This window comes from Corvus brachyrhynchos, unplaced genomic scaffold, assembly GCF_000691975.1.
Source record: "Corvus brachyrhynchos isolate BGI_N302 unplaced genomic scaffold, ASM69197v1 scaffold14, whole genome shotgun sequence".
NCBI classification, from domain to species: domain Eukaryota; kingdom Metazoa; phylum Chordata; class Aves; order Passeriformes; family Corvidae; genus Corvus; species Corvus brachyrhynchos.
In genome coordinates, this window is record NW_008239110.1 from 15,453,720 (window position 1) to 15,461,537 (window position 7,818).

Sequence of the window (7,818 nt, forward strand, 5' to 3'; positions counted from 1 at the left end):
GGGGAAAGGGCCCCGCCGGGAACCGCTGCTGCGGCCTCCGGGCCGGGCCCGCAGCCGCCTGCCCGCGCCCTGGGCTCAGTGGTATCGGGGCAGTCCCGGGCCGAGCTAAGGGAATTTAAAGCTTATTGAGCCCTGGGAGCTGACTTGGGGCTGGCAGAAAAGGTCTCCATACCACATCCATAGAGGGGTGACCCCAAGCACCGAGAGCTCTGCCTAAATTTGCGTCGTTTGCCGCAGACGATGATTGTTATCTCCTAGGTTGCTAAACACTACGTAGGCAGGTCGTCATTATTGTTGTTTCCTGCACCGATCGCCTCCATCTCTGAAAACCAAGCCCTGTGTTTCTATCCAAGTCAGTGTAATTAAAGATCCTTGTTTCTCGGGTGTCTCAGGACACGGTCTCGCCTCAGGTCGCTCAGCTGGGATCCGAATCGCTGCCGGGGGGATCCAGCCTGCAGCGGCGGGGCCCCCACTTGCTCTGGCTGGTGTTGCGCAGCAGGCAGAAGAGATGTTAGCTCCCTGTCCACGTCCCCACAAGTAGAGACTTGGGCTCCCCATTTTCACATCCATCTTTTTTTCCTGTAAAGGGACACCTTTCCCGCTGTCCTGTTCCTGGCCGCTGTGCCTCCCCGGCTCCAGGTGCCGCTCACCTGTACCCAGCTCTGGCAGCTGGGCCAAAGTGCTGAGCGAACTACCCTTGCATCAAACTGTAATTGTGTAAACTTGAGGCTGGCATAACGTGGCATTGTCACACACAGCCCTGCCCTCGGTTTCCTTCCTTGGAAAAACAAATGCCAGCATCCAGATCAAGGGAAATAAATGGTTTCAATGAAGATTGCTCAGTGCTTTGCATAATCAAAGGGATATGCTATGAGCCAGTCTTTCTCTCTGTGTCCTTGTTAGTACACATACGTAAGATGAGTCTGTTTTAAGTATTTGTACCATGGCTGAAAAATGTATCTGGAAATACATCTTCTCCACCTCTATTAAAGCTGTTTTTCAACCCACCTATCAATACAGATGTTCAAAAGTTGGCTTAGTTGATTAAAAATTATGATTGAATATGTAGAGGATTTCAATTAATCATATATTTGGAAAAACGAAAGTTTTGCAAGCTGAACAGATACTTTCAACTTCGTGTTGCTCAGAAAATCGAGAATATGAAATATTCAGGTCCCAGGCAGTGCTATCTTTATACAATAGAAGGATACATTTCCTTATTACAGCACTTCCAGTGTAAGCAGAAATACTGCAGCAGGCAGGCTTGCCTCTTATTTTCCTCTTGGGTTCACAAAGAATTTTTCCAGTAGGATTCAGCCCTGCATTTGTGTCCGGAAAACCTCAGTAACGAGTGAAGCAGCTCTCACCAGGTCCTGCTGCAAGGCCTTGTTCTCTTTCGGAGCGGAGCGATGCCCAGGCACGTCCCAGTTCGGTCAGAAGCAGAGGAGGGCGACGGCGGCTGGAAGCTCGTGGTTTTCCAGGTAACATATTGCCACCTAGCAGCGCTTGGTGGAAGTAGCACAAACCGGACCGGCAGATCCGTAAACCAGTTTGCCTCATTTTTGGTTTCATTGCTTTGTGCCATATAGGACATGATGATAAGACTAGGATGCACTCAGAGTGAAGAATGAGGACTGTAGGAAAATGAACAGGTGAGTGGGATCATCATCGAAAACAGACACTAAAGACCAGACAGGCTGTAACTTTCAGCAGGACGGTGACTTGTCCCTGCATATTTGACTAAACAATAAGAGAGAAAAAGAAAGAAGAGAGAAAAAATGTACAATCCTGAAAAGTTGCTTATTCTTATTCTTGCAAATAATTCCACTGATTTCAACAACACTTTCTCCTTGCATTGCTGAAGCAGTACTGACCTAGGAGAGTCAGGTCACCACCTGAATTATAGAGAATGTGCCCCTTCCCTGTCACTGACCCAGAAGCTGACAACAATGTACTGGCTAAAAGAGCAATGCTTCACTTTCAAATTCAAGGCTGCCAGACTGAAATATTGAATTCCAATAGATACAGAGCTTCTGGGTGCTATTTTTACAAATTCCTTTCAGAGCAATGGAACAAATAGATGACAGATCTGGGCTTAGATCTCAGGAATTATTGGATACTAACCAACACATAACCCCACAGTCAGTTCATAAAGGGTCGCTTGACTGTAATTTTTAGGAGGCAAATATCATCAACTCTGTATGGAAATGTGGCAGGCTAAAGGATGGTGTAGCATATACTCCAAAGACTAGACCCACAGAAAAATGCAGACACATGCATTCTATTCCTAAATTTCTGAAATCTTTCTAAAATTTAGATTTCTGGATCCAAAATCAGTGGTATTCAGTTTCTCCTTACAACCTAACCCTAGAGGCTCCCAAATCCCATGGGTGCCTGACAGCTGTGATTCATGGGAAGAGACAATTTATATCAGGTTAGCTAACAAGACCACCACCCCAGCTGTCTCTCCTGTCCTCACTGCAGATATCTGAAATACCCCAGAGCTGCCGCAGCTTTCTAAATGCAGCCCCGCATGCCACGTTACATTTGGTTTGAATTTGTTAGGCAGGGGCTGGCTGGAGACAGGGCAGTTACCATGAGTATCTCAGAACTGCAGCCTTATCAGTACTTGTATGTCAGCTCGTCCTCCACTTCATGCACCAAAGCCAGTGTGCGAGACTGGGGTTATTTCTCACACGATATTCGATCACTGGATGTGTCTGCAAAGGGCTCAGCTCTTCCCAGGTAGCTCCATACCCATCCTATCGCCATGTGTGATTTTATGTTCTCTGTCCATGTTATTTAAGAATCTCCTCCTGCAGAGCTGAATCCGAGCTCCAGCAAGGCATGTCTGGAAGATGAGGTAAAAGAAACACCTGCCTCTGTAGCACAGCATGGGAAGTGTCACCCATGCCCTCTTCTGCCAAAGCAAACCAGCTCATTTCTCTGGGGGAGGTGCTCTGATCAGGAGGCTGTGGTGTATTCTTGGGAAGCTGAGGGAAAGGAGCCCTGGCCCCTGTGCCAAAAGCTGTTTCTCTTGATAAAGCATAATGAAATATTCATCAGGCCAGAGAGCAGGAGAGAGGTTCAGCATGGCCACAGCTTGGTGCTTGCTCACACTCTCAGTGACTCAGCAAATACTGAGGTATTTAAACATTAATAGCTACTTAAGTTAGTGTATGACTCTATGGTCTCGAAGGTCTTTTCCAACCTAAACTGTTCCATGTTTCCGTGCCATATAGGGCAACTTGAACAGGTAGGATGAAGTGTGTTCTTGCTCTGCAAAGTCCTGTCTGGTTGCAGCTCACCATGGGAAGAGTGGGCTCGGTGCAACCAAAAAGGGCCATCAGGCCCCTGCCACGTGCTCTCACCTTTCACTTCACCAACACTGTAATTTGATTAGATACTAATTTTCTGATAGAAAATAGATACAGTACAAAAATATGCTTGTGTGTGGTGTACCATCCTACACATGATAAGATCTGGTTTCACAAGACAAAATACCAGCCCACTTCCACTGGGAGGTGGTGGTCCCACACTTCTTCCTTCTCCTTCCTGGGTGTGAGAACCAAGGGTGAGCCAGCGGAGCTCACAAACTGGCAGGAGACTTTTAGTTTCTCTTTTGATTCCAGGGCTAAGGACCAGCTTGGCTTGCTGCTGGTGGAGCCTGAGGGACACAAAGCAGGGGAAAGAAGATGGAGGAAACTAAAGGAGGAAGACTATCCTGTTTTAGCAGCGCTGAGTTATCAAATGGGCTCAGTTGTATTATTAGTTCTGACTCTCCCAATGGCTCTCAGGGCTTTGCCGATTTGAGGGGAGGAAGTGGGTTAGAAATACATGGCCCGGGGCAAAGCTGAGAGGCGCATGACTGGGTCCCCCTGTTTTGAGGGGACAGCCAGCCACTGGGACAGGCTAATTGTACTGGAAAACTCCACCCTAAATCTCTTTGAAGATCTGCCTTTCTTTCCTTCACTTCCTTAGGCCTCTTTTGCTACTCTGTTCCATAAAACTTTCAGGAAAAAAATGCATCCTTTTCTCCAAGAGCATTTGAATCACACCAAAGTAGGCCAGGTGATAATTGCACACCACATTGTAGTGCTGCTTAAATGTCAGATGTTAATTAAAGCCTTTCCTGAAAATGGGTTATTAATTAGGGCAAATGCAGCCATTCTTTATGGATTCTAAGTAATCTGTGAGTAAAAGCATTATTTCAACACCGGTATTGAAATTGTTAATTTTTATTTGTCTGAGGTGTGTTTGTTATTGAAAGAAAAACAAGTGAAAAAAATTATAACTCCTTGAACTTATTGTTCTTTCTTTTAAAGACAGTTTTACATAAATATTTTGGCACAAGAATATTCACGCATACACACATTGCAATAGGAACATTTCAGTATTAGGTCCAGATGTCTCTAGCAGTTGTATAACCTTGGTAGGAATGCTTAAATGCTGTAGATATTAAATACAGCTCTGACCTGCAAAAACAGCCTGTTGTGGCACTTCACTTGTGTCTTTCTGTTCTTAAGAAAATGGCACCATCTGCATGAATAATGGTACACCAAAATGTTTGCTAAGTCAGGGCCAAAAAGTAAGGCATGTGTTTCCTTTGAAACTTTTCTGAACAACTGGGAATTATTGAGGAGAATCATAGTATTGATAAAGGATCTAAGTGTTCAAGAGTTAAGATATATATCCAAGCCTTGCAGCTTAACCATCTTGCTTTTTGTCACTTTGGCCTGGATTCAGCAAAGCAATTAAGCCCCTAAATAGCACCATTGATTTCTGTGACACATAAGCAGTTGGTTGAATCAGGCCCACTCTGCCTGCCAAAGCGCATTCCTTCTTGCCTCCCAGTGTATTAGAGATTTTGGAAGAGCAGTTCCAGTTATTATCAGTAGCTGTAACATGAAATCATGGTCTACACTGGCATTTCTGTGCCTAGATACCTCTGCAGGAGGTCCATGTATGAGAAACTGTGCAGAGATCTGGCTGAAGATTTTAGTCTTTCGTGGCAGCACTGCCACACTTCCACAAAACATGTGGTTGAGCACACTGCTGCAGACACCATCCATTGAAAGATCTTCATCATCACAGCAGCTACATCTCTGCAGCTATAGCAGAGTGGCTGGTGGAGCCTGAGGGACACAAAGCAGGGGAAAGAAGATGGAGGAAACTAGAGGAGGAAGACCATCCTGTTTTAGCAGCACTGAGTTATCAAATGGGCTCAGTTGTATTATTAGTTCTGACTCTCCCAATGGCACTCAGGGCTTTGCCAATTTGGGGAGAGGAAGTGGGTTAGAAATACACGGCCCAGGGCAAAGCTGAGAGGCGCATGACTGGGTCCCCCTGTTTTGAGGGGACAGCCAGCCAGGAGACAAACCCTTGATACAGGAGTGACCTCTTGAAGTCTGGCCATTGCAAAGAAACCCCTGTATCTGCCATGCCAGAGAAGCGACTGTTGTACATGGAGACCACGAGGCGGTGGGGGCACAAGTCCTGCAGCCATTTTGGGCACTGGGGCATGGGTGAGTGACACACTGACCACCAGATTCCCAGGTCCAGTTCCTATGGTTGCTGGTCACAGAAACACTAAATTGACGTTGTTTTTGTTTAACACATTGTTCTAGTTCCCCTTTTCACGTGAAGAGAGTGGTTCCAGGTAAAATGGAAAATGCTGTGCTGTGATGATTGTTGCTAAATGAGAAGAACTGGAATATTTTCAGGTACCTCCTTTTTAAGGTAGAACTATCCCCTGCTCTCATCTGCCATTTTGTTCCTATTTGATCTTTCCTGGTCATCACTACTTTTCACTCATGATATTTTTGTAGTTCGCACTTTATAGAGAAAGAAGAAATTGTGAGAATTAAGTGGTGGAAGGAGGTGCAGATCATTCCTTTTTAAAAGCAGAGATGGTTTTATTTTTCTCAAGTACATGTTACATAAGTGTATCACTTGCACAGCTGAAATATTTCAGAAGATGGATAATGAGGTTGTCAGCTGGGTCGGGGAGAGCTGCCTGCTGAATCCTGTGACTCCAGGTTCACCACAGCTACTGGACTTTATATGGGAAAGTTGACCAGCTTAGAGCTTATCATGTAGTAGCCAACATTAAATAGAAGCATAAAGCATGTGAAAATACTGTAATGGTAAAAGGGGTAATTAAAAAGAGAAGCTTCTGACTGTCACTGGAGATTTCGTGGTATTAAATCTGGATATTTTAATGATATTAAAGAAGGTTTGATGGCTCTGATAATGTCTCTGAAATAGTTAATTTAGACTAAATTAATTTATAGCTACATGTTAGTTTTTTAACTATTGCAAAAAGCCGGGTTTGTATATTTCTTTGTTTTTACAGAAAAAAAAAAATCTACTATTCTTAAGACCTTTAAACATTAATGAGGCCCTGCACTTCTCCTCATTGAAAACATAATCCTGTACAGATGTAATGTTCTAACTCACTTCTCTTTTTAACAGTTTCAAAATTTACTGCTTTTGTGGTTTAGTTCAAAGCTAAAAGCAAATGCAGAGAAGTTTGGAAGCAAAATAAACCTCTAGGGATTTTTGTTATGTACTGATGCTTCTTGTCCTGCCCCATTTACCTCTGTCAACAGAAGGCAACAGGACAAACAGCATACAAAACCCCTCAGTTAAGTGTTTGGGGTTTTTTAAAATAAATAAATCCAGCCTGAAGTAACACCTAACATAAATAACACTGGACTATTGATGTCTCTGAGTTACCTTATTGGTCACGCTATGTTTTCATTAGCAGTGCAGTCAAATCTTATTTTATTTAACTTGATCTAGATAGGTGTATGTTGCCAGCTGGCCTGAAGAAACAGGGGTGCAAAATCCCTGGACTATCAAAGGTAACCAGGGGACGGCAGTCTGGAGTCAGCGTAAGTGTAAATTTATAGGATCTGTGTCCCTGAAGCAGGGCTGCTCCTGCTTGCATTGGCTGTGCATAATCTGGTTGTACAGTCAGACAGCTTTATTTCAGGACTGCTGCTGAGCACATCTGAAAATATGGCCAGCCTACCCTGACAAGGAGGAGCATAAAGAAATGAACACTTTGCCAGTTTTATCATATCTCTTACCACCTCTCAGATACATGTGAATAAAATAGAATTTGGAATATTAAAAAAGCCTGAATCTCTACAGAATTCCTGCAGAATTCCTTTCTGCTTTCTGGTGCTTCAACATGTACTTCCCAGCAATACACAAGAAAACAAAGGGTACAAGCTTTTAACTGCTGAATCAAGTGAATGAATCACAGTTAATAATTTATTTAATGCACACAAATTTATTTTTCTATTCCTATAAAGCTGGTGATGAGGTACCATGTCATCATTTCCAGAGGTGCTTAGGATTTCTGTTGGTCTTCTCTTTACACTTGTTAGCCAGGATGCACCAATCAGCTCAGAGGGCAGCTGGCCCGTGTGTGTGTGTGTTAAAGGGGAGTCTCCTGCCTTTCCCTTTACCTGCCCTTCCCCTTTGCAGAATGAGGGATGGATGACTAGACAGACATTCTCTATAGTGTGTTTTCTAACAGTAGGTACTGGTATTATTGTTCGTCAAAAGTCATCAGACATTTGTGGCCATATGGTGTGCTGTGTAGTATTCCATTTGCTGTTTCTCATCCAAGCAGGAAGAGATCGGAAGCAGCATGATCACATATTAAAAAAGAACAGCAACAAACCAACAAACAAAACCCAAAACAAACAAAAAAAAGCACTGCAAGCAAAAATAGAAGAAATTAATCTTTCTACAGACTTGACACAAAGGTGTTGCATGGTGTATTAGCCTCACTTCAAGCCCTAG

At 43.8% G+C, this 7,818-nt stretch overlaps 1 protein-coding gene and 1 long non-coding RNA gene across 3 annotated transcripts in view; one reads left to right on the forward strand and one right to left on the reverse strand.

The window, feature by feature from the left end:
* The window catches only part of ECHDC1 (ethylmalonyl-CoA decarboxylase 1), a 45,444-nt gene extending 43,998 nt beyond the window's left edge, over positions 1-1,446 (reverse strand). The window contains exon 1 of one of the 2 annotated variants that reach the window (XM_017739529.1): positions 1,368-1,446. The gene's annotated coding sequence lies outside the window, so the exon portion shown is untranslated. Of the gene's footprint in view, positions 1-172; positions 273-1,367 lie in introns of those variants that run through there. The other variant, XM_008637956.2, reaches the window with a different exon arrangement.
* On the forward strand, positions 1,392-7,453 carry LOC108447998. The gene is made up of 3 exons (XR_001863748.1): positions 1,392-1,481; positions 1,590-1,652; positions 3,633-7,453. It is a non-coding gene; the product is annotated as an uncharacterized LOC108447998 (long non-coding RNA).
* The last annotated feature ends 365 nt before the right edge of the window (positions 7,454-7,818 follow it).